General features: G+C 38.5%; 1 long non-coding RNA gene across 1 annotated transcript in view; it reads left to right on the plus strand.

Annotated features, from left to right (window-relative positions):
- Positions 1–475: 475 nt before the first annotated feature.
- Positions 476–26,140, plus strand: part of LOC107179853 — a 119,145-nt gene continuing 93,480 nt past the window's right edge. Inside the window, exon 1 of the long non-coding RNA XR_001510564.2 lies at positions 476–1,224. This is a non-coding gene — a long non-coding RNA (uncharacterized LOC107179853). The remainder of the gene's footprint in view (positions 1,225–26,140) is intronic.

The raw sequence follows: 26,140 nt of genomic DNA on the forward strand, positions 1-26,140 counted from the left end.
CCTCGACCTCTCCTCTTCTCCCAACCCCCCCGCCCCCCCGCAACCTGCAGGCTCAGCCTCCGATTTCCGCTGATCCCTGCTGCGGGGAGTCGGGAATCCAATTACTTCTCCCAAGGGAGCGCAATCCACTCATCAGGCCGCGAAGAGGGGAGAGGGGGTCGAGCAGCCGCAGAGGCCACCCCTCCCCCGCCTGCCGGGGCCTCCCGGGCGGGGTGAGCGAAGCCGAGGAGGGGCGCGCGGCGCCGCCGCGGGGACTATTTGTCCTTCCGCGAGCCGCGCTGCGGCCCCGGCGCCGACGTAGACCGGGCTGAGTGGCAGGAGATTAGCCAAGGGCTTCCCCCGCCGCGCGCCCCCGGCCAATCGGCGCTGCGCGGGCGGTGCTCGAGGGCCGCGCACACGCACATTCCAGGGTCCACGCCTCACGCGAGCAGCCTCCGCCCCGCGCACGCTCCCCTTCCCACCCCTCCCTGTTGGCCGCACGCGCGCGTCTCCTCAGGGCCTTCTCCCAGGTCCAGGCCTGGACCCTGTCTTCTGGGCCGCAGATGCTGCTCTCTAAAGTGAAAGTGAAATGAGGAAAGAGGGCCAAGTGGTCTGTAGGGGAAGGGTAATTAGCATCTGTGTCAAGGTTTACACTACCGCTCCACCGTCCAGGCTTGCCTAACAGATGGAGTGAAGCTTCAGAGACTCACTGAGGAGGAAGAAAGAGGACCTCCCTCCTGACTCTTTAGAGAGTGGGTGGAGAACTCTTGCAATATCCTTGAGTGTTATCCAGTAAGAAGATCTTAAACTGGTGAATTTCTCATTGGGTTTTCTGTTGTGGTCAGAGCACTCGCTACATCCTTTCTCCATCGGGAAGGGGAAAAAAAAAAAAAAAAAAGCGACACTGTTCCTGCACACACTGTCAGACTTATGAGGCCACAATTGACATACATGCTTGAAGGAGAAAGTGCTCTATTGTGTCTTGTTTTTCCGTTCGAATTATGTCCTCCTGAGACTGTGGCTGACCCTTAGGCCCATGGCCGTCCTGAATGTGATTGACATGCGTGATTAGCAGGCAAGTGAGAGAGAACCAGGGAAATTGCCATCAAAACAATTACATACAGGGACATCTGAACAATGGCTTGAGAGCCCCCAGGGACTTAGAGACCATCCTAGCTCTGCCACGGATGCCCTCTGGGACTGTGGCCAAGTCAGATCATCTCTTTGTGTCTTCGTTTCCTCCTGGTAAGTTAAAACTATTCTTACTGCTGCCTGTCTCAAAGTATATTATAAAAATAAACTTAGTTAACAGATGAAAACATTGAAGGTTTTGTTTGCGGGGGGAGGGGGGGTGGTGGTTGAAAAGCATTCTCTAAACAGAAGATTCTGCAAAAGGAAGCCATTTGACTTTCAGCCTACAATCTGGTCATTTCAATTAAATTTAATACACATGTGTTGAGACTAACTCTGTAGATGCAGAGTTCTGTGCTGGGTGCTAAGTGGTCTTCATAAAATTTATACTGTAGTAAAGCTATGCTAATTCCTGCAATCTCAGACATTCTCTCATGTCTGTGCCAGTTCCTGTCCCTAAGTCTTGGCCATTTTCATTCTCTAGTTGTGTTCAAGGGCCACAAAGCTATAGGTACAGAGTGATGCTGCAGCTGGGGCTCCAGTTGAGCCTAAGCTGTGGCTTGGGGTTCAGACATATCTGGGTATGTCTGTGGAGCTGATGGGGCAAGGGCCCCAAAGCCTGTTTCCTGGAGTGACTGAGGAGCTTCCTGCGACAGAACATGTCTGTAGTGAAGGAGCCAAACATGCTGAGCTTCAGCTAGGAACAAAGACTAAATCTTGAGAGAGGAGAGGTCCTTCTGTGTCCGGTCCTGTGTCCCTGGCCCTTGTCTGATTACAGTAGGTGTGGCGAAGAAATGGAAGAGGGGAAAGAACATGGAGAGACGCTATAGGTGAGAGCTGAAATATGTTTCAAATTTTCACATCCCACATTTCACATCCAAATACATGCTCTTACCTTTACAAGAAAAGATCAAGCTATCAACAAAAGTGCAAGCAACAGAAAGTTTGACTAGAGGTAGCTTTTGAAAGATAAGGAATTTATTTCATTAAATAAGAAGTTTGGAGGAACGTGGTTCCTGTATTGGTTAGTTGAGTAACTCGAGGATGTTGTCAAGGACCCAAGTGGATTTCTTCTTTCTGCTCTGCCATCCTCAGATGCCACTTTCCTGCTATCTCCTTCAAGGCTGCACCATAGCCTCTGCATTTTTGGTGTCAAGGGCAGTAAGGGCATCCTGCAAAGAGGGATATTGTCTCCCTCCTCTTTCTTTCTCTGTCTTTATCTTTCTCGTAATAAAGGAAGGTAACCCTTACTAGAGTCCTCTGGCAGAACTGAATCCCATTGGACAGAATTGTGTCACATACACATCCTAAACTAACTACTTGTAAAAAGAATGATGCCAAACATAATTTATCCCTCATGCTGGGGAGAGAAATCACTTACCATGAGCATGTGGGAGGATATAATTAAAATAACATCAGATTTTGTTGGGGAAAAAAAGAAGGAAAAGTGGCTGTGGTTTAGGCCTCAGTAGGTTCCTTCAACTTTCCTTTCCTCTACAAAATGTTTCTGTATCTACTCTCCTTAATCACTTCTAAATTTTTCTATCTTCCTTCATACTCTTTTTTTTTACTATCTCGATGGAGAGGTGACTCAGCTCCATTTCAGGATCTGGTGCTCCATCTGTCTCCCTATCTAAGACCTTGCTCTTGTCCTAGCCCCTCACACTGGTCCTCAAGCCACATGCAGTTGCTGTTCCAGCTAGCACTCCACTAGTGAGAATCTGAGATCTGAAGCTCCTTTTGTTCTGCCAGGAGAATCCAGATTGAAAGATGCAAGAACTCATCCAAGTCCTATCCTGTGAGGCTAGGGTACGGGTGAGAGACAGGGACTAAAGACAAGCTTTACACTTTTCTATACCTGGGACTTTCCTGTCTGCCTTAGAATTATAGGAGTCCCAAGTGGTATCCTCAGCTACTAGATTTCACACCGCTTCCATTTTACCCTTTCCCTCCCCACCATACCAATCCTGGAGATTGGATTCCACTCTATGTTTCTGAGTTACAACCTGGCGGAACTCTGATAATGGCTTGGCTTGAACCTGAAACTTGTTACATTTCTTTCCTATACTCATATTCATTCATTTTTTTCACTCAACAAATATTAAATGTTGACTCTATTCCAAGTACTGCACTATGTGCTAGGGAGACATTGGCAAATAAACTGGAGTTCTCTGCCTTTGATGAGTTTACATTCTAGTGGAGGGTCTTTGTTACTCCACAAGGCATGGCATGAAATTGAAGGCTATCTCACAGGGACCTTAAAAGCAAGGCCGGGTCATTAACTCTATGCAGCATAACCTATGTTTTAATCCTTCACAAACAACTACCACTATTAGTCGAAATTATTTTGATCTTTACACAGCTCATAAGGTATCTTTTCACAGAGGCCGCTGTTTCAGACAATTACACTTTCCAACAAGATAAACACCATGTAGGGCAATGCACTTGTGGTACAGTTTGCTTTATTAATAACATGTCTTGTCAGCTGAGCAGTCTAGGCTATGGATGGATGATTACAGCAAAAAATGGAGCCTGTATCTGATGCAAGTTTATGTATCATCAGAGTTGTTACCCTATCTCTGCTCACAGTGAGGAAACTGCCAGATTTTATTCAACAGAATGGTTTGTAGATGCATTGGCAGGAGATAAAAATATTTACTGTTAACCTGCTTTCCTTTGGCTATGCTTGCCTGAGGATATATACTAAGACCAAATTTTAACTTTTTTAACATTTTCAAAATTTACTCATGTTTATTTCCACTTTCATTTTTAGTAGAAAATAGGTTCTCCAAAGAAGTGTTATACTATATTGAAATACAAAACTTCTTATGTATTTTCAACTAATAGCACTTCTGCTTCAGATGGTGTCATGGACCCTAAGTGTCTAATTTATCTTGACAGTGTCTGAAATAGAAGTAAACCAATTCAGACTGCAGATCCTAAAATACAAGTCCAAGAAGGTGGATGTAGCATAAGTGAAATGAGAGCATTTAAATGAAATATGAACTCTAGTCAATCTGAATGAATTCCCTTAGCACCTCAGTCCAGAAAAGAACCTGTAAGGGTTTTAAACTTCACTTGACTCATGATGAAGTGCATGACCCAAAGTGAGTCAATTAATTAATCTCTGTGTCTTGGTGTCCCTGTTTTTACAACAGGGTTAACAAAACCTGTAGTGCACTCATACTTGGAATTTGGGAGAAAAGAGAATTACACCTTTTCTGAAATGTAGCTGATAATTATCAATCAATTATCAACAGGAATTTATGGAGCCTTGTACTTACCCATCATTATAGCCAGAGAGGCTAGCAAGCCTTACACATAAAAGGCTAAAGAAATTTTTGTCTCATGAATGAATGAGAAAATCAATCAGTGAGCCACCTACTATGTGCTAGATCTTGGGCTATGGAAGACCTGAGATGCATCCCTGCCTTTAAGAAGCTCTCTAGTGAAGTAAGACATATATATTAAAAAGTATTTACCAATTAAGGTTTGAAATGCCAAATAAATGTTATGGTCCATCATCCTCAAACTAGAATTCTCAGATTCTCAGCTTCATTCCCTAAAATTGACCTGCTTGAGAATATGACTATGGTTTTGTGTGTGTGTGTGTGTGTGTGTGTGTGTATAAAGGTCATAGAGTATGTTTAATAAAACACTTAAATATAGAAATATGTTTCATTAGAATAATATTCTGTAGGGAGGTGGAATTAAAATATATTGAAATATAAGTTCAAGGGGGAAAAGATATAAAACTGTTAAAGATTAGGAATTTATTTATATTCTTTTTATATTTGTATTGAGGTATAACATCCATAAACTGTACAAAGCACCACTTAAATCAAGATATAGGCTCCCTCTATGAACTTTCTTAGTTAATCTCCTTTCCCCACCCCAGAGATAACCATGATTTTGACTTCTCATGCCATAGAGTACTTTAACCTGTTCTTGGAAGCTGTATAAATGGAATTATACAGTATGCTTTCCTTTGTGTTAAGCTTCTTTTGTTCAACATTATGTCTGTATGAGGCATCCGTTGTTGCATACACCAGATTTCATTCTTTTTAATGATTACAAAATAGCTATTCTCAAAGTCTGAGTGGTCTGAGGATTCTTGCTGGAGGCTGGGGTGCCTAAGATTTCCAGGGGGGTCCATGAGTCAAAATTATTTTTATAATAATTTTGGATTTTATTTATTTGCCTTTTTCAGTGCATTGATGTTATTTAATTCATGATGCAAAAGCAATGATGGTTAAAACTGCTGGCATCTTAGCATGAATTTTTCCCTTGGGTCCATACTCTTTGCATCCCGTTTGAAATATCTTTGCCTAACTTAAAGACACAGATATTTTCTCTCATGTTCTTTTCCAAAAGTTTTATAATTTTAGGTTTTCCATGTAGGACTGTGGCCCAATTCAAGTTAATTTCTGCATATGGTGTGAGTTTAAGATCAATAGTCCTTTTTTTTTTCTTAATATGGATGTCCAGTGTCCAATTGCTACAGCACTACTTACTGTCAAAATGACTCTCTATTAAATCACCTTGGCACTTTTCTCAAGTTGACCATGTATTTAAATTTTTTTAAATGTTTATTTATTTTTGAGAGACAGCAAGAGACAGAGCATGAGCGGGGGAAGGGTGAGAGAAAGGGAAAAGCAGGCTCCAGGCTCCGAGCTGTCAGCACAGAGCCCAATGCGGGGCTCAAGCCCATGAACTGTGAGATCATGACCTGGACTGAAGCCTGGCGCCCAACTGTCTGAGCCACCCAGATGCCCCAAATTGACCATGTATTTATTGGTCTGTTTCCAGATTTTGTATTCAGTTTCATGATCTATATCTTTATCTCTATCCTTTAATAATACCACAATTTGGGGAGAATTGTTATGTTAATATTGAATCCTCTGATCCATAAACATGGTATATTTCTTCATTTATTTAAGTATACTTTAATGTCTTTCAACTATGTTTTATAGTTTCTAATATAAAGATTTTTTTTTAGATTTATTCATAATTATTTTTTGGTGCTACTGTAAACAGAGTGGCTTTTTAAATTTCATTTTACAATAGTTTGCTGTTAGTATTTAGAGATATATATTTAGTGTTTGCTTTAAACAGATTCTTATATATAAACCTTGTATCCTGTGACCTCGCTAAATTTACTTATGGGTTCTAGAAATTGTTTTCTAGATTCATTAGGATTTTTACATTAATAATCAAGTAACTTTCAAATAGGGACAATGTTACTTCTTCCTTTTTAATCTTACTGACATGTATTTCCTTTTCTTTTCCTCTTACAGTGACTAGGACTTCTAGTAAAATGTTGAATATAAGTTGTGATAATGGCATGTTTGCTTTGTTCCCATTGTAGGGCAAAACGTTCAGTCTAATTCCACTAATTATGTTGTAGGTGTTTTGTAGATGCCCTTTATTCATTTGAGGAAGTTCCCTACTATTTCTGGATTGCTAAAAGCTTTTATCAAGAATGAATGTTGGATTTTGTCAAATGCATTTTCTCAATCTATTGAAATGATCATATTGGTTTTCTTTTTTAGTGAATTACGTTGTTATAGTAAATTACATTGACTAGTTTTAAAATCTTAAATTAATCTTGCATTTCTGGGATAAATCCTACTAAGTCTTGAAGTGTTACTCATTTTATGTACGATCGATTTGCTTTGCTATTGTTTGTTATAGATTTTGCCTCTATCTCCACAAAGAATATTGGTCTGTAATTTTTTTTATACCATCTCTGTCAAGTTTTGTTATTCAGCTTATGTTGGTGTTTTAGATTTCTAAGGTGCTGTAACAAAATACCATGGACTGGGCTTAAACAACAGAATTTATTTTCTCACAGTTCTGGAGGTTTGAAGTCCAAGATCAAATTGCTGGCAGGTTTGTTTTCTCCTAAGGCCTCTCTCCTTGGCTTGTAGATGGCCATCTTCTATGTCTTCACATGGCCTTTCTCTGTGCAACCACATGCCCCTGGTTGTCTCTTCCTCCTCTTACAGGGACACTAGTTATATTAGATTAGGACTCTAACAGGATTGTTTTAATTAAATCACCATAACAAGGACCTTATTTCCAAATATGTTTATATTCTGAAGTAATAAGGGTTGGGACTTCAACATACGAATTTTTAGTGGGGGTGGGGGGACACAATTCAGCCCATAACTGTTGGCCTCATAAAATGAGTTGGATAGTGTTCTTTCCTCCACTCTTTGGTGAAAATAATTTGTGTAACTTCGTTGTTTTCACCAGTGAAACTATCTGGCCCTGGAGTTTTCTTTGGGGGAAGCTTTTCCAGAACAATTCAATTTGTTTATTGGATATAGGTCTATTTAGATTTTTTGCTTTTCCTTGTCTCTATTTTGGTACGTGGAAAATTTCAAGAAATTTGTCTTTTTCATCTATTTTGTTGAATTTGTTGTCATAATATTGTTTATAATGTTGTCTTGTTATTCTTTTAATACCTGTAGGATCTATTTTGACAGCCAGTTCTTTTTATTTTACTTATATATTTAATTTTAGAGAGAGCAAGTATGAGTGGGGGAGAGGGGAAGAGAGAAAGAGAGAATCTTAAGCAGCCTTCAGGTTGAGCGTGGGATCATGGGATCATGACCTGAGCTGAAATGAAGCCTTGGTTGCTCAGTGGACTGAGCCACTCAGGCACTTCCATACAATTTGTTTTAAACCCTTGTTTTAAACAGTCATGTCCGGGTCCCCTGGGGGGTTCAGTCTGTTAAGTGTCCAATTCTTAATGTCAGCTCAGGTCATGATCTCATGATTTGTGGGTTTGGGTCCTACATCAGGCTCTGTCCTGACAGTGTGGAGCTTGCTTTAGATTCTCTCTGTCTCCTCCTCTCTCTGCCCTTTTCCCACTCACTTACTGTGTTTCTCTGTCTCTCTCTCTCTCTGTCTCTCTCTCTCTCAAAATAAATAAATAACCTTTAAAAAATGTATTAAACAGTCATATCCATTTTAAAGAACTCTAGAAGGAAAAGAATCAAAATTCATTTGGTTGGATTTTCCCTATAAAGCATAAAATAAGCTTGTCAATTTCTACAGAAAGGGATTTTGATTGAGAGTGCACTTAATCTATAAATTTGTTTGGGGAAAATTGCTACCTTAACAAAATTAAAACCCTCAATCCATGAACATGGTATATCTCTTTGTTTATTTACATCTTTTTACATGTCTTTCCTGAGGAGCACCTGGCTGGCTCAGTAGGTTGAGCGTTCAACTCTTGACATTGGCTTAGGTCATTATCTCATGGTCATGGGATTGAGTCCCACATTGGGCTCCATGCTGGGCATGGAGGTTGCTTGGAATTCTCTCTCCCTCTGCCCCTCCCCCACTTGCACGTTCATGTGCTCTCTATCAAAAAAAAAATTAAAAATAAATAAAAATAAATTTCTCTCATGAATATGTCACAGTTTTCAGGATACAAATCTTGCACAAATTTTGTTGGGTTTATTCCTAAGCATTTTGCATTTTTTGTAAATTGTATTATTTACATTTCAATTTCCATTTGTTAGTTGCATATATTTTTATATATTGACATATCCTGTGAACCTGATAAATCCACTTATTAATTCTAGCAGTGTTTTTGATATTTTTTATATACATAATTATGTCACCTGTGAATAGAGAGCTTTATTTCTGTTCAATGTGTATGCTTTTTATTTTCTTTTCTTGTCTTATTTCACTGGCTAAATTCTTGAGTACAATGTTGATTAGAAGCAATAAAAGCAAACATTCTTGCCTGTTTTCCATCTTGGAAGGGAAAACATTTAGTTTTTTATTTTTAGTTATGTTAGAAATAGGTGTTTCATAGTCTTTTATCAGGTTGAAGAAGCTTCCTTCCATTCATAGGTTGCTGACATTAGTAGATGTCTTTGTAATATTATATATGATGAAACAGGAAGTACACATGAAGTACTTCTACTCCATACAGGAATATGATGATTGTCTCAAGAAAAACCACCTGTGCAATTGAATTGTGGACTGAACTGGTTGGTTTTTTTTCATAGGACACCATTTTTACTTGAGAAAAGCAAAGACAAACTATGATTACTTTGATTTAGTTATTTGACAGATATTTTGTTTAAAAAAATGGAGTGAATCGTTACTTCAAGGCAAATTGACTATATTTGTTGACATTGATAAAATTTACATTTTCAAGCAAAAATAGAATTTTGGAAAATTTGCGTTCACTGTCCTGGGCTTAACATCCTCCCAGTACTTCACAACTTTTCTTTTGAGATTGGTGGTGATATTAACAAATGTTATTTTTCTGACATACAATTAAGTGTGTTAGTATTTGTAAGATCTGCATATATTAGTGAACCAGTATTTTAAGAAACTACCAATTATCAAGTTTTGATATAGTATTAAAGAAGATAATTCAGAATTTTCTGAAAAGACTATTAGAATAATCTTTCTCTTTTCCACTATATATCTTTGTAAGGCCAGATTTCCTTCATATACTTTAACAAAAGAACATATTGTAACAGAATGAAACAGAGCAGATATTACAATGCAGTTGTCTTCTATTATGCCAGATTTTAAAAGATTTGAAAACGTGTAAAAATAATGCTTTTACTTCTTACTAATATTTTTGTCTGGAAGATATAGTCATACATAAAAATAAGTACATTAACAGGAGCACCTGGGTGGCTCAGTTGGTTAAGCATCTGACTCTGGCTCAGGTCATGGTATCATGGTTCATGAGTTTGAGCCCTGCATCAGGCTTGTTGCTGTCAGTGAGAAGCCCACTTTGGATCCTCTGTCTCTCTCTCTCTCTCTCTGCCCCTTCCCTCCTTGTGTGCACATGCACACACGCTCTTTCTCTCTTTCTCTCTCTCAAAAACAAATAAACATTAAAAAAAAATGTACATTAACATGTAAGGGATTTATTATTGTTTTTTAATTTTAGTAAAATATAAATTAAAAAATTTACCATTTTAACTATTTTTAGGTGTATAGGTAAAGGACCTTAAGTACATTTATATTGAGTAACCATCACCACCATTCTTCTCCAGAACTTTTTCATCTTCCCAAAGTGAAACTCTTTATGCATTAAACAATAACTCTCTATTTGCCTTTCTTTCTGGCCCTTGGCAGCCACCATTTTCTTTTCTGTCTCTATCGATTTGACTACCCTAGGTACCTCCTTTAAGTGAAATCATACAATTTTTGTGTTTGTGTGTCTGGCTGTTTTCACTTAGCATAATGTCTTCAAGATTTAGCCATGTCATTATTGTTATTTTAAAAATAGGTTAATAGACATTTTGAAAATTTCTCAGTCCAGTTTTTAACATTACCCATGTTGATAGAAATGCCCAAATAGATTTTAAAAGCTCTTTGGTGTCCTCAATAACTTTTAGGAGTATAAAGGGGCCTTGAGACCAGAAAGCTTGAGAACCATTGCTATGTAATATCCCAGTATATGTATGCACGTTTGTATGTATGTATGCATGCATTTGTGTACCATAATGTACTTAGCCATTCTACTTCTGAGGAACAGTTGGGTTTTTCTTCAGTTTGTGGCCATTATGGATAAAGTTGCTGTGAATATTTTTGTACATGTCTTGTGGGGAACCTCTATACTAATTTCTGGCTGATGTCTGGGAGTGGTATGGCTGAATCTTTGTGCCTTTTAAAAATGAATAATAGTGGGGGGTGGGGGAGAGGAGAAAGTGGGTGATGGGCATTGAAGAGGGCACTTGTTGGGATGAGCACTGGGTGTTGTATGAAGCCAATCTGACAATAAATTATATTTTAAAAATAAATAAAATAAAAATGAATAGTAGTGGATACCAAACCTTTATTGTATTTATGTCACATTGGATACATTTCAAATAATATTGTGCAGTAGACTTATTTTAAATACTACCATTTATAATATACAGGATATTTATTGTTTGCATTTGTTTAAACTTATGATGAGGGAAGTCTGGGTGGCTCAGTCAATTTAGCATCCAGCTTCGGCTCAGGTCATGATCTCACGGCTCATGGGTTCAAGCCCTGTATTGGGCTCTGTGCTTACAGCTCAGAACCTGGAGCCTGCTTCAGATTCTTTGTCTCCCTCCCTCTCTGCCTGTCCCCTGCTCACTCTGTGTTTCTGTCAAAAATAAACATTAAAATAAACTTGTGAAAATTATAGATATTAAGCATGTGTGAGAGCATGCATCACTTAAATACATTATTTTAAGAGGTACACGAGTAAAGTGTTTTGAAGATTACTAGACAGTAGACCCTTTAAGAGTTCAGAGGAAAAGCCAGATGATTGAGTATAGTGAAAATCTCCTTTTCTTTCCCTCTCTCTTCCCCCTTTTGCTGTCTTCCTTATTATTCGACCAGTGATTTGACAGATACTTACTCAACAACCTTTTTTAATTTATTTTTTAGAGAGAGTGTACAAGTGGGGGAGAAGGGCAGAGGGAGAGAGAGAATCTTAAGCAGGCTCTACACCCATCAGGGAGCCCGCCACAGGGCTCTATCCCATGACCCTGGGATTACAGCCTGAGCTGAAATTGAGAGTCAGATGCTCAACCCACTGAGCCACTCAGGTGCCCCTACTCAACAACTTTTATTTGCCAGATAATCTGTTATGTATTGGGAATATAGCTATGAACACGATAGACAAAATTTGATTCACAGTTTAGTAAGGAAAATAGTAAACATAAAAATAAGTAATTGAAATAACTACAAATGATGTAAATGTTACAAAGGAAACAGATAAGTGCTATGATAGGGTATAGTGGTAGCATTTGCTATTCTGTAGGATGGTTATGGTGGCTTCATGTTGGAGAATCTGACGGTGCCTGAAAGCCAGGAGGAGAGCATTCCAGGCAGAGAGTCTCATACTAAGAGCATTAACAAGGCTTTGAAGAAGGAGAAGCTTGGAATGTTCCAAAAACTGAAAGCAGTCCACTGTAACAGGATTATAGTCAGACTGGGAGTCTTTTTTAAAAAGAATTTACATCGTCAACCCTTGTAGGTATCTGTACACAAAATCTATAATCGATACAAACTGTATAATAAGGTAATAATAAAATTTAGAAAACATGCTAATGTTCATGAAAAGTGATAGAAGTACAAGTCTCTACTCTCCCCTGGAAAGTAGACAAGAGACAAGGAGACAAGACAGGAAGCCTCAGGAAATAAAACCATGGTAGCTTTATCTGCATCAGCACCAGCACTGCTATCATCCTGGCTGGAGTATCAGCATGTTGAGGAGTATCAGGTTGTGTCTTATTAATTTTTTGTATCTCCAGTGCTTTGCATTTTGCTTGGTCTAAAGAATCTTAATCCATACATGTCTTAAGGGAGGGAGAAACAGGAACTAACATTTATATAGTACCAACCTCTGTGCTGGATCAAATTAAAGTTGAAAGACAATACTGGGGAAAAAAAGGCAACATGCACAACAGACAATAGGTTGATATGCTTAATAGACTTTAAAAATGAGCATATTCATTAAGGTAATATGTTCTGGAGAAAGGTATACTGTTTTGAAGGCAAATTAGGGATAGGGTGGGTATTTTACTTGGTAAAGGGGAGCCAGAACATGAGACAGAATGAGGCAGGGAGGAGAGAGAGTGAGAGAGACAGAATGAATGAATGAATGAATGAATGAAGAATATGAGATGTCTTTGTAGCTCATTCCTAATCTGGTGCCCCCAAAGCTGACCTACAGATGTTCCCCTCTCATATTTGTTCTTTTTCACTGGTCTCATACTAAGGGTGCAAATATACACAAAGGAAAAGACACATCCCTTTCACACTGTCCAGCTTCAGGGAGAATGACAAAGGTGCAAGTAACCTGTTAATTGAATGTAGACTCCATGCTGTACATACTATCTTTTAAAAAAGCTTTGCTAGAACTTGTACTAACATACATATATTGTGTGTATTTATTACCATAGTTTCATTGGTTACAGAATATATTCCTTTGTATTTTAAGGAGGAAATGAGCCAATTTTTGCATACATGATTTTTTCCTATTTTAACCAAGCTAATTTCTGCTAAGTTAATGTGTTCAACAAATATTGGGCACCTACTATGTGCCACTGGTCCAAGGACAGCATATAGAGCAAGGGTGAATAAAACAAAATCTGTGGCTTCATGGAGTTTTTATTCCAATGGGAATGAGGGCAGGACAGACAATAAACAGATAAGGAAGTAAATTATATAACATAATGTCAGGTAGTAATAAATATTATGAAGAAAAATAGAGCAAAGAAAGTATGTATGCTTAATGTCAAGAGAAGCAAGGTGGGGCAAAGGATGTTGAATAGAGCTCATCTCTAGCCAAGAACATCACAGCCATGTGGACCCTACCCCTATTCATTCCCACAGCACCCAGGCTGATTTTCATTTACTTAATGTTTAGGTAAAATTGAGTTTGTCAGAACAAGACCTGGAATTCAAATCGTAATATAGATGGTGATAAATGCCTGAAAATAAAAACGTGTCAAATGTCATCAGTTCCCATCTGTGCTTTCTAATTTGTTGACAAACCAATAGCTGAAATAAAAAGAGGAAAGTACAATTCCAGGTGGTTTAGTATAACAATGAGATGGTTGCTTTGAAGGAATAGAAGATAGTGCAATCAATAAGATTTGAAAAAAGCGACCCTCAGAGGTCTAGAGCTAGTATTAGTGCGAAACTAGCTTTGTTTATATTGATACCCTTAAAAAGTTTCTTACCGAGATTACCCATGAAAAACTAATACCACAGTCAGTGGTTCATTCTCTCTCCTAAACTTACTCTGTATTTATCCCCAAACTCTCTCCCTTCCTCCCTTTTCCCTTCCTCTTTCTTCCCCCTTCTTTCTGTTTTTTATCGAGACTTCATGTAATCTTATCCAGAGCCGTGGCTTAATAAACCATCTGTATGCCAGTGACTCTAATTTATATGTTTAACCTTGTTTTCTGTCCTGAGTTCTAGGCTAGTATATCTAATTGCTTACTCGATATCTTTACTTGTATGTCTAATAGGTATTTCAAATTAAATGTGGTTAAAATAGTAGATTTGACTTCCATCTGCCTTCCCCACTTCCCAAATATGGACCTTCCTAAATATTTTCTTCTCAATAAATTGTGCCTCTATAATTTATCCAATTGCATGGTACAACTATCTTGATTTCTGTCTTAAATCCACACCCCATATCCAATCCATCGTAAGTTTAATGGCTCTAATCCCAAACTGTGTCTGGAACCAACCATATCTCATCGTCTCCACTTCAGTAGCCTTAGTTAAAAGATGTTGTATCTTGCCAAGTCTGTTGCAAGAACATCCTACTTGGTCTCCCTCCCCGCTGCAGGTGAACCAAGGCTGCTGGGCTTAGAGGGAGTTGAGGACCTATTGTGAGAACAAGGCTTAGAGTGCACGGTGTCTGCACTGGAAGAACCACAGTGAGGTGGTCATTGGACCTGGGCTGGGTCTGTGAGGTTGCTGAGGGACTATGCACTTTGGGTGCACAGTTGGGGCAGAGCCAGAAGTTCCTTCCCACACACTTGCACTACTGATAGATGATGCAGCAGGAAGTAGAAAAAGCAAAATGCAACAATCTGGAACCAGGAAGGCAACCTCTTTTCTTTTCTTCAATGACCTTCCCATCGTCTCTACTGATAAAGTTTAGTTGTGCTGACTATAAGGGGGAGATGTTGCAGAGAGTGAATGAAGGGTGAGTTTAGAGCTGAGAAGCAAGAAGTTGATAGCTGGCACAATATCTTTCAAAATAATAAATGAATCGTAACTATCTTCACAAATCACCATAGTATAAGGGTGCCTGGCTGGCTTAGTTGGTAGAGCTTCCAACTCTTTATCTCAAGGTCATGAGTTCAAGCCCCACATTGGGCATAGAGCCTACTTAAAACATAAATAAAAGTATAAGGTGCATAATTGTCTTTATTTCTGGGATTATTAATAAATTATATGGAACTGGAATTTAAATTTAGAAAGTACAATTTGCATGTCTTTGTTCCCATTCTTTTTTTTTAAGTTTATTTACTTTGAGAGAGACAAAGACACCGTGAGTGGGAGAGGGGCAGAGAGAGAGGGAGACAGAAAAATCCCAAGCAGACTCCTCACTGCCAGCTCAGAGCCTAATGTGGGACTTGAAGTCACGAAACTGGGAGATCATGATCTGAGCTGAAACCAAGAGTCGGACCCTTAACCTACTGAGCCAGTCAGGTGCCCTCTTTCTTCCCATTCTTGTGTCAAGCTTCTTCTATAAACTTTATTGTTACCATTAATAACAAGAAATCCAAAATAGTACATCCTGGAAACGGGTGGAAGGGTGAGGGGGAGATTCCTAGGCATCAAATGCCTGAGTCCCTGAAGCTGTATCTAGCAAATGCTTGGGCATAGGGGTGGGCATGGGCAGCAGTGCTTGATGGTTAGATGAATTAATAAAATTCTTCTTTCAAAGTGATACTGTCTAAGTGATAAAACTCTATCTGCTTTTCCTGTGTGAATCACTCTTTAAGAGCAGAACTTGTCTGTTGGCCCAAATTTGTTCATCACAATAGCTACCTAGCCAAAATTAGTCTCAAAGGTTGTGTTAGGGGAAGGTAAAATTTGAGAGAAGAGTTAAGGCAAGAGATGATATGGACTGGATGTTTGTATCCCATCCCGCAAGTTCACATGCTGGAGCCCTAACCCCCAGTGTGGCTGTATTTGTAGATGGGGCCTCTAAGGAAATAATTAAGGTTAAATGAGGTCATAAGGGTGAGATTCCCTTCTGATAGGATTAGTGTCCCTCTAAGAAGAAACGCCAGAGAACTTCCTCCCCCACCCCATGCATTCACTGAGGAGGCCCATATATGCCTATATTGGCAAGATGGCCATTTGCATCCCAAGGGGAGAGTGCTCATCAGACACAAACCCTGCTGGCATCTTGATCTTGGATTTCTTGTCTTCAGAACTGTGAGAAAATAAATTTCTGTTGTTTAAGCCACCCAGTCTGTGATATTTTGGGATGGCAGGAAGTAAGAATAAAAGACACTACAAAAGAATAAATAGAATGAGACACTATCTAGAAAAGGCAAGATTGGGGGGTGCTATATATAGGCAAGGGGCAGCATGAATATCCAGGATACTTGTGTAAATGGGAGGAGGGGAAGAAACATGAAACAGAGTGGAGGAATAGCAAAAACAAATTTCTTTCTTTTTTTAATTACTATTTTTTTTTAATGATTTCTGGAATGGAATTTAGTGATTCATCACTTACACATAACACCCAGTGCTCATCCCGACAAATGTCCTCCTTAATGCCCCTTTCCTATTTAGCCCATCCCTCCACCTAATACCCCGCCAGCAACTCCCAATTTATTCTCTATATTTAAGAGTCTCTTATGTTTTTATATTATTTTTGTTTCCCTTCCCTTATGTTCATGTGTTTTGTATCTTACATTCCTCGTATGAGTGAAATCATATGATAGTTGTCTTTCTCTGACTGGCTTATTTCACTTAGCATAATGCATTCTAGTTCCATCCACATTGTTGCAAATGGCAAGATTTCATTCTTTTTGATCACGGAGTAATATTCCATTATATATAGATACCACATCTTCTTTATCCATTCATCAGTTGATGAACATTTGGGCTCTTTCCATACTTTGACTATTGTCAATAGTGGTGCTATAAACATTGGGGTGCGTGTACCCCTTTGGATCAGTACTCCTGTATCCTTTGAATAGAGATGTAGTAGTGGAATTGCTGAGTCAGAGGATAGTTTTGTTTTTAATTTTTTGAGGAACCTCCATTCTATTTTCCAGAGTGGCTGCACCAGTTTGTATTCCCACCAGCAGTGCAAAATGGTTCTTCCTCTGCATCCTCACCAACATCTGTTATTGCCTGAGTTGTTAATGTTAGCCATTCTGACAGGTGTGAGGCGGTGGTATCTCATTATGGTTTTTTTAAAATTTGTTTTTAATGTTTATTTATTTTTGAGAGAGAGAAAGACAGAGCACGAGTGGGGGAGGGGCAGAGAGATAGGGAAACACAGAGTCTGAAGCAGGCTCCAGTCTCTGAGCTGTCAGCACAGAGCCTGAAGCAGGGCTCAAACTCACAGACGGTGAGATCATGACCTGAGCTGAAGTCAGATGCTTAGCCTACTGAGCTACTCAGGTGCCCTGTCTCATTATGGTTTTGATTTGTGTTTCCCTGATGATGAGTGCTGTTGAACATTTTTTCATGTGTCTGTTAGCCATTTGGATGGATGTCTTCTTTGGAAAAGTGTCTATTCATGTCTCATGCCCATTTCTTCACTGGATTATTTGTTTTTTGGGTGTTAAATTTGAGAAGTTCTTTATATGTTTTGGTTACTAACCCTTTATCTTAGATGTCATTTGAAAATATCTTCTCCCATTCCTAAGGTTGCCTTTTAGTTTTGATGTTTGTTTCCTTCTCCATGCAGAAGCTTTTTATCTTGATGAGTCCCAATAGTTCATTTTTGCTTTTGTTTCCCTTGCCTCCGGAGACATGTCAAGTAAGAAGTTGCTGTGGCCGAGGTCAAAGGAGTTGTTGCCTGTTTTCTCCTCTAGGATTTTGATGGCTTCCTGTCCTATGTTTAGGTCTTTCATTCATTTTGAGTTTATTTTTATATATGATGTAAGAAAGTGGTCCAGATTCATTCTTCTGCATGTCGCTGTCCAGTTTTCCCAGCACCACTTGCTGAAGAGACTGTCTTTTTTCCATTGGATATTCTTTCCTGTTTGTCAAATATTAGTTGGCCATACATTTATGGGTCCATTTCTGGGTTCCCTATTCTGTTCCATTGTTTTTGTGCCAATACCATGCTGTCTTGATGATTACAGCTTTGTAATACAGGTTGAAGTACAGAAATGTGATGGCTCCAGCTTTGGTTTTCTTTTTCAGGATTTCTTTGGCTATTTGGGGTCTTTTCTGGTTCTATACAAATTTTAGGATTGTTTGTTCTAACTCTGTGAAGAATGCTGGTGTTATTTTGATAGGGATTGTGCAAAAACAAATTTCTTTCACTATGTTGCCATTTTATTTAAAACTGGTCTTTTTAACCAATGGAAGGAAATGAATCAGGATATCCCCAAAACATTAACACCCACACATTTTTCTACCTGGCTTTAGAATTATTTTTTAACTCTCATCTGAGAGTTAAACTAATTAGTTAGTTAGTTAAACTAATATAAATCTATATTAGTTTTCAAGGTAAATATTGTAAAGGTTTTAAATCAAGAGAGGTCAAGAAACTAGTTTTCATTCTTATGTAGAATACAAGCTGTATGACCCACTTCCAATCATTTAAGCCTCTCCTATACAGAAATGGAACCTCTGCACCTCCCTCAGCTCTTCTTAGGAAAGAGGAGGTAGAAAATTATTTGGGTTTGAAAGGACTTCTCTATTGAAAAAAATAAAAAAAATAAAAACATATAGCAAGCAAAAAAAAAAGAAAGAAAGAAAGGACTTCTCTACAGAAAAACTCAACATGAGGAGTAGAGATATCCATAAGTTTGTGAATTAGGTGACTTAGGGCTAAAGTCTCAGTAGTATGATACTAAAGCCAGCAGGTGCTCAGTAAAGCCACTGAATAAACAGTATAGTAAATAAAGCGAAGCATTAGAATTAAGCTTTGTTCCAGATTTTGTTTTCTAGGTATGGTTTTCCCAAAGACATCCTCACCATTTCTCTTTATGAAGCTGTGGTCAGCTTAGTAATGTACCCCTTTCTGCCTCATTTGTTTATTTCCTCACTCTCAGTGTCCTGGGATTACATCTCCCAATGAAGTCTAGTCCTCAAATTTGTCCAGGCTTTGTTTTCTAGATAATCCAAGCATAGACAGTACCCAAAGCAGGATCAGAATTAATGCTTAGAAGAAGTTATTTTGTAAATAAAATTAAGAGTCAAAATTTGCTACAGATACCATAATGTGAAGAATTATGTTTTGGTAAAACAGAATTCTTGGCAATAAAGAGCCCTATAATTGACATTTTAAAAAAACCTTTAGGGGCGCCTGGGTGGCGCAGTCGGTTAAGCGTCCGACTTCAGCCAGGTCACGATCTCGCGGTCCGTGAGTTCGAGCCCCGCGTCAGGCTCTGGGCTGATGGCTCGGAGCCTGGAGCCTGTTTCCGATTCTGTGTCTCCCTCTCTCTCTGCCCCTCCCCCGTTCATGCTCTGTCTCTCTCTGTCCCAAAAATAAATAAAAAACGTTGAAAAAAAAAATTAAAAAAAAAAATAAAAAAACCTTTAGCATTTATGACATTGTCATTTTTGGAGGATACTTCCTTTTGTATAGTATGTCCATTATTTGGGATTTGTCTGCTGTCTTATCATGATTAGATTAAAATTAGACATATCTGGCCAGAATATCACATAGTGAATTTATGTCCTTTTTAGGGCATCGTATCTAAAGTACATGATGTTCATAATATCATTTTGTTAGTGATACTAATTTTGATCATCTGGTCAAAATTGTTAATTCTTTAAAAAATGTATACTTGAATACCTATATTTTTCTCATTTATAATATCATCATAGTCGACAACACTGCAACACCATAGCAGATTTCATTATTATTGCCTAATACTCCAGCCCTCACAACTACCAACTAAAATGTAAGTACCACAGGAGCAAGGAGTATTGCCTGTTTTATTCACTGATACAAACAATTCCAAGCGCGTGGTACAGTGCCTAGCACATATTTATTAAATGAATTAATAAAAATATAATTCTGATTAGTAGAATGTTGAGCAACACAGAATTTATTATAATAAAAGCACTTATGCAGAGCATTATTACAGCCATGCTATTATAGGATATGAAACCAGGATGGAAAATATATGATTAAGGATAATTTTAAATCCCTATTTTGGCTCAGATATTTAACCAAAACTATCAGTAGCAAAACTGACTGATTTAGGATGCCTTGCAGATTCCTCTTATCACTCTTTAGAGGTGGTACTAATAGAAATGAAATGGCTAAAAAAGTGACGAGAAAGAAGTATGAAAGGGAGAGAATGAATGTTGCAGGGACACATCTAGATTTTACTCACCAGCTATCAACTGGATTATACACAAGTCTCACTTGGCAGGGTTCTGACATGCATGATTTCCAGTTACCATGGTTTAGTAAAATAATCCAGTCCTATAGCATCATAGTTCAAATTTCAGTTACCATGATTCAGTTTGGTTCAGTAATTGTATAAAGTACAAACTTTGTTGCTGAATCTTCATTCCACAAATGACCACATAATTGACACATGCACATCATGATCAGTGACCAATCGAACCATTGCTTTCAAAGTCTATCAGTGATTGGTCACTCTGCATCTGTTTCATTTTACACACTGACAGCAAAAGTGTGTAGTTGTGTTGTAATCTTGTCTCTTAGTGATAAAATCACATGACATTTTACAAACATGGATAATCAAAAGAGGGAATTGGCCAATAGTGCTACACATAGTCCAAAAAATGACACTGCAAATTGAATATAAATGGAATTATAGAAAAAATAACTGATGGTTGAAATGTTGACACTGCCACCATTTGAAAGACTCTAGATGTACAGCCAGAGGAACTTCGTGAAGGCGAGGTTATCAAGATAAAGAAGAAAGTGGTTGCAACAAAGATGATGAAGATATCCTAGAAGAAGTAACACAGGCAAAAAAATCCACATTAACAGAACTTTTGGAGACATTTCACAACACAAACATCAAAGGATAAAATGTTGGAAGCAAATCCAAATTTAGGAAAGAGTATAACAATTCACTAGGGCAAACATAAGACCCTCACTCCCTATAGTAAGTTATACAATGAGAAGAAGGCAAGCATTGTTTAAGTTACTCCTGATACATTTTTTAAAATGTTTATTAAAAATTAAAAAAAAACCTTAATGTTTATTTGTTTTTGAAGGAGAGACAGAGTATTTATGGGGGAAGTGTAGAGAGAGAGGGAGACATAGAATCTGAAGGGGCTCCAGGCTCTGAGCTGTCAGCACAGAGCCTGATGTGGGGCTTGAACCCATGAACTGCGAGATCATGACCTGACCTGAGCTGAAGCTGTACGCTTAACGGACTGAGCCACCCAGGCGCCCCTAAAAATTTGTTTTTAAATGTTTATTCATTTTTTGAGAGACAGACAGAGAGCCAGAGGGGGAGGGGCAGAGAGAGAGGGAGACACAGGATCTGAAGCAGGCTCCAGGTTCTGAGCTGTCAGCACAGAGACTCATGAGGGGCTTGAACCCAAGAGCCACGCAGCTGCTTAACTGACTGAGCCACCCAGGTGCCCCAAATGTTTGCTTTTGAGAGAGAGAACACATGAGGGAGAGGGGCAGGGGGAGAGGGAGATGGGATCTGAAGTGGGCTCTGTGCTGACAGCAGACATCCAGGTGCCCCACATGGGGCTCAAATTCATGAACCGCAAGATCATGACCTGAGCTGAAGTTGGAAGCAAGGTTAACTGACTGAGCCTCCCAGGCACTCCCTCTATGCATTTTTAACAAAGAAATAAAACATTTTAATTCTTAAAGTTTCCAATGCCTTAAATTTCAATATACTAGGTAAATAATAGCTTTACTATTATTTTTAATGTACCTATATAGACAATAAGAGATCTTTTACAAATTTTGTTTTTAATGTTTATTTTTGAGAGAGAGAGACACAGCGAGAGTTGGGGAGGAGCAGAGAGAGAGAGGAAGATACAGGATCCGAAGCAGGCCCCAAGCTCTGAGCTATCAGCACAGAGCCCGACCTGGGGCTTGAACTCACAAACAGGGAGATCATGACCTGAGCCAAAATCGGCCTCTTAACCAACTGAGCCACCCAGGTGCCTGACAATAAGAGATTTTAAAAGTTTCTTAAAATTTTTATTTAGAGGGAGAGAGAGAGAGAGAGAGAGAAAGAATGAGAGTGGGGGAAGGGGCAGAGAGAGCGAATCCCAAGAGAGAAAGAATGCATGTTGTTAGCCCAGAGCCCAAAGCAGGGCTCAATCCCATGAACCATGAAATCATGACCTGAGTCAGACCCTTAACTGACTAAGCCACCCAGGCACCCCGACAGTAGAGATTTTAATATTTTGACAAAAATTTTAAAGATCATGAAGCAATCATAATTTTCCATTGATTATTAAAATCACTTTGCACAGTTTCAGCCTGATTGCTTGTTTTCAAGGTTCTGCACAGCCATGCAAAATAAAGACCGTCTTTTTTTTTTTTTTTTTTTAGTATTCAAGAGAAAGTGCAAGTTAAATGCTCACAAGTGAAAAATAGAAAGTCCTTAACATAGTTGCGATCTAAAGAAAATAAAGAAGCACTGATTGGAAATGATAAGCTATAGATGTTAGCTTTCCACTTGGATCACTCCCAAATCTATATCTCTACCTGGTGTTTCAAGGTGACGTCTGGGCATTCCACCAGCAAACACTTCACATACAACACATTCCAAATTGAACTTCCTCCTAATCCTGCCACCTTCCAAAAAGCAACTTAATTTTCTATAATAGGGTATCAATTAGGATTAGTGGCTAGTAACAGAGACCTGAAATGATAGTAGCTTAAATAAGATAAGGATTTATTTTTTGGTTAAAATAGAACTCCAGAATTAGGCAACCCACGGCTAACATGGTGACTCACCAATTTCAGGAATCCATCTTTTTGTTCTATAATCCTTGGCATGAAGTGTCTATCTTTAAGTTACCTCATGGTCACAAACTAGCTATCATGCTCCAACTATCACATCCCAGACAGAAAGAAGGAAGGTAAAGAAAATATGTGGTCACCCTGCTGAGACAATGTACTTTAGACACAGTGGATACGCTACCCAAAGATGTCTGCTTATGTCTTGTGTTATTATGTCTTATCAGACAGAGACACAGTTTTGATATGGTTTTTAGCTGGTCATGTTGTCATCTTTGATACTGTATAGATCAATTACATAAGAAAATGGGTAGAGTGGATATTAGGTAAGCAAGTAGTAGTCTTACCAGACGTCATTAATGATTCTATTAGCCACCTAGTCATCAAGCCAGAGACCTAGGGATTATCTGAGACTCTTTTGTCTCTCTCATTGCTCTTATCCAAGAATAGTTTATCATACTTCCTAAATTTCTTACAAATTTGAAACTCCACTTTTTTTTAAAGCCCCACTGTCTAAAATAGTGCATGATGCATTCTATGTTTGTTTTTTCCCCCAAAATTTTTTTTGAGAGAGTACAGGAGCATGAGCAGAGGAGAGAAAGAGGGAGAAGTAGAGAGGATGAGAATCTTAGGCTGCGTGCTCAGTGCGGGGCTAGGCCCCCTGAACCTGGATCATGACCTGAGAAGAAACCAAGAGTTGGATGCTTATCCAACTGAGCTGAGCTACCCCAGGCGCTCCCACTCTGTTTATATTTATAAATGTTTGTGGAATGCTGATTTAATAGCTGCCTTTCAGACAATGGGGTAAGTTATTGCAGTGAACTTTAAATTGAGGTCTTCAAATAATATTCAAAGATTATAATTCCTGGAATTCTTTAAGTCACAAAGTAATTTCTTATTCTCTAACACTAGTCGGATTGGAGTTAGTTATTCAACTTCAATAGTATGAAACATAGGCAAATACACTCCCTTTTCTAGCCTTTAATTTTTCCTAATTGTGTAACTTTGTTAGTAGCTTCTGTCTCTTGCACTCTCTCCTCTTAAACACCTTTATGAGATGTTCCTCAGCATGCCCGTGAGCACACGCCATTCTCACTCTCTCTCTCTCTCTCTCTCTCTCTCTCTCTCTCTCTCAGGCATGCAGTAATGGCCTCAAAAATCTTACTCCCTTGCAAGTCAAAATGTCAAACATCTCCGTGGCAGGTATGAAAAACAGTAAGCCTGTCCCTGCTGAGCCACCTGCTGAATATTCCATATGCTAGGTGCTAATTTTAGGAGAAAGAAAGGAAAGTTTAAAAATGTATTCTCTTCTCACTGCTCCACAAGAGCCACCTTTCCTTTTCTTCTCGAGCAGCTGCAGTAGAAGCTTACATGAATACAAGCAAAATGCGAGCGGTACTAGAGACAAGGCTTAATTTAAAAGAATTCACCAGATGACTCAAACAAATAAACCTATTGGTTAAGCTTATTGTTCTGGAGAGAATAAACAGTGGGACTGGCCTTGGATTGATGGAATTCACTAGAATAGAACAGGGCTGACAAATTGGGATAAAATATTTGGCAGTTGTTTTTTTATCCTGGGACAGATGACCAACTTACTTTAAATTCATTTCCTGCAGCTGGTGAGTGGGTGGCCACGTCTGTATCCTACCCATTGTAGCCAAGTAACATTTCTTGACTTTGACACATTGCCCCACCTGATTAGATATTTGACAAAGCAATGTACATCACAGGCCATTTTCAAAATATTATTGTTTCCCAGAGTCCTGACATTCTGGTGTAAATGAAGACCTCTGCAAGCCTTAAACATGCTCAGAAAATGGGTCATTTTGACAAGTTGAGGGATAGACTATCTGTGAACAGTCTGCAGGACAGAGCTTTAATAGTGATCATTTTACAAATGCTATTTTATCTTTATCTTTAAATGTTTCTTTTGCATCTTTAAATATTTCAGTTGCTCAAATAATTTAACATAGGGGCATTGGGGTGGGACAGTTGGAGCAAATAATGTACAGAGATAATTATTGCAATTTCTTATTACATTTGAAGTCATAATTTCATTAAGTTGGTTTTTCAAATTAAAATTTCATACACAGTTGAAGTCATTTCAACATGAATATGATTCTACATAATAAATTGGATGTGCAGAAATTCAAGTATTCAGAAGTTATGAAACAAGGAATCAATTAGATATACAAACGCTAATGACTCACTTGAGAAATATTTTAGGCCTCCTGTGCTATGTATTAGTAACTGTGTCCCCACCCCCAACGCCCATTTCCTTTAGCGGTAGAGGCTCTTGTGACTGCTATGTTTATTTACTGCTCCCTCTGCTTTTTTTTTTTTTTTTTAATCAGTGCCTCTGTGATGTTTCCTCATCTTCTAACATTCCTGTTTATTCATTCTAAAAGCCAGGAGTTTCCTCAATGTACTAACTGATCAGTTAGGAATTTTTATCCTTGAGCACTTGTGCTAAATATAAACATAACCCTAGGCATTCTATATTTCAATTTGGGGGCTTATTTTGGAGAATTATCAATTTTTTGGAATTTTATTTGGAACTTAATTTTTTTCTCTATTCTTAAATCTGATCTTATGATTGCACACAGAGGGTCTTCTTAAAGGACTGCTTTCCCCCATAAAATATTTATTTTAGCAAGAGCAAATAAAGATTCAAATGAGAGGAGCCTCCAATTGACTTTCAAGTGACCGTCACAATTTTGTAAAAAAGAGGAGTCAATCAGTTCTCACTTGTCCATTTCTACCTCACTTAACTGCTCCATGGTCTTGGGGCAGTTATTTAATGTCTGGACCTCAATTCTCTTATGTGTGAAATGTGGATAATAATAGTGCCTACTTCTATGATGATTGTAGGGATTAAAAGAGTTAGTACGTGCAGCGTGCTATGACCCATACCTGGTACATAACAAATATTCAGACATTTGTAACTGTTATTTTATCCTTATCATCTCTACATAGATACATTTTCCTGTCCTTTCTACTTTTCTTTCTTCTTCCTCTATCCCCTTGTGAGTAAATAAGTTACTTCTAAGCATGCCAGGAGATTAAGAAGTGTGATCTGGAGCTGTAGTTACAGTCTAGTCCTTACTATAAACCAGAATATTTAAATCCCAAAGGAGAGAAAGTCCACCAAGACTACTATATTGCACAACTCCAGGGGGCACCATTCACCTGTAGTCAGAGTGACTGCTGTCCTTGAGACAGTGCAGTGGACAGTCCATGTAGCTATACATGGTAGTTCTGAAGCCTACCATTCAGTCACTTTAACTTTTTTCTCTTCCTTTCTCCATTCATGTTGTTTTTCATATTTATGTAAATATGTATAGTCACCAGATGACATACACACATTAAAGCTTTCCACGTTGGTTCCCCTGTACAAATCTCTTTTTT

Source organism: Panthera tigris, chromosome B3, assembly GCF_018350195.1.
Source record: "Panthera tigris isolate Pti1 chromosome B3, P.tigris_Pti1_mat1.1, whole genome shotgun sequence".
Classification (NCBI taxonomy): domain Eukaryota; kingdom Metazoa; phylum Chordata; class Mammalia; order Carnivora; family Felidae; genus Panthera; species Panthera tigris.